This window comes from Mus caroli, chromosome 18 (assembly GCF_900094665.2).
Source record: "Mus caroli chromosome 18, CAROLI_EIJ_v1.1, whole genome shotgun sequence".
NCBI classification, from domain to species: domain Eukaryota; kingdom Metazoa; phylum Chordata; class Mammalia; order Rodentia; family Muridae; genus Mus; species Mus caroli.
In genome coordinates, this window is record NC_034587.1 from 31,893,331 (window position 1) to 31,894,367 (window position 1,037).

The window sequence follows — 1,037 nt, forward strand, 5'->3', positions numbered from 1 at the left end:
GTGAGCCACCATGTGGTTGCTGGGATTTGAACTTTGGACCTTCGGAAGAGCAGTCGGGTGCTCTTACCCACTGAGCCATCTCACCAGCCCTAGATTGGTAATTTTTATTTGTTGATTTTATTTTACTTTTTGGTTTTTTAAAACAGTGTTTCTGTGTAGCCATGGATATCCTGGAACTCATTTTGTAGACAAGGCTGGCCTCCAACTCACAGAGATCAGCCTGCCTCTGCCTCCCAAGAGTTGGAATTCAAGGCATGCACCACCACACCCAACTTGACTTTTGTTTACATTAATGGTTCTAAACTATATTATTTTAAATCTAGACTTCAAAGGAATTTCTCAAAAGAACTAAGGAGGTAGAGCAGTTCTATACTACTGTTTGTGTAAAGAAAAGAACAATTAGGATGTCGCAAAGCACAGTAAGAGTCTAAAAGCCACCTGTCTTACTGAGTCATAAATGAATAAGTAAACTACAGTAGACCAAACAATGGGACATAATCCAGGAAGAAAAACCATTCCTTTAGAAGCTGGCTGGGTGGCTGGCGAATGAAGGCCTCAAATCCCAGCATTAGAGGAGACAGCAGGTCTAGGCAGCCAGGAAAGAGAGAGGAAAAGAGAGCTAGAGATAGACAGACAGACAGACAGAAATTTGCTACCTACAAGAAATCAGACAACAATATCTTTGCTGATAGATTCCAACTGTGATGTTACTAACAAAATTGTAAATCTACAAAAATCTGTTCAACCATGAACCTAAAACAGGTAAGTCCTGTGGTTTGCTAACTGTTCCATCAAAGCTTTTCTCAGCCAGACATGATGGCCCACTCCTTTAGTCCCAGCACTCCAGAAGCAGAGGCAGGCAGATCTCTGAGTTCAAGGACAATGTGGTCTACAGAATAAGTTTCAGGGCAATCAGGGATACACAGAGAAACTCTGTCCTCAAAAAACAAAACAAGCCGGGCGTGGTGGCGCACGCCTTTAATCCCAGCACTCGGGAGGCAGAGGCAGGCGGATTTCTGAGTTTGAGGCCAGCCTGG

General features: G+C 43.4%; 1 protein-coding gene across 2 annotated transcripts in view; it reads right to left on the minus strand.

Annotated features, from left to right (window-relative positions):
• The window catches only part of Cdc23 (cell division cycle 23), a 22,221-nt gene that overhangs the window by 7,174 nt on the left and 14,010 nt on the right, over window positions 1-1,037 (minus strand). The gene's annotated exons all lie outside the window — the stretch shown is intronic.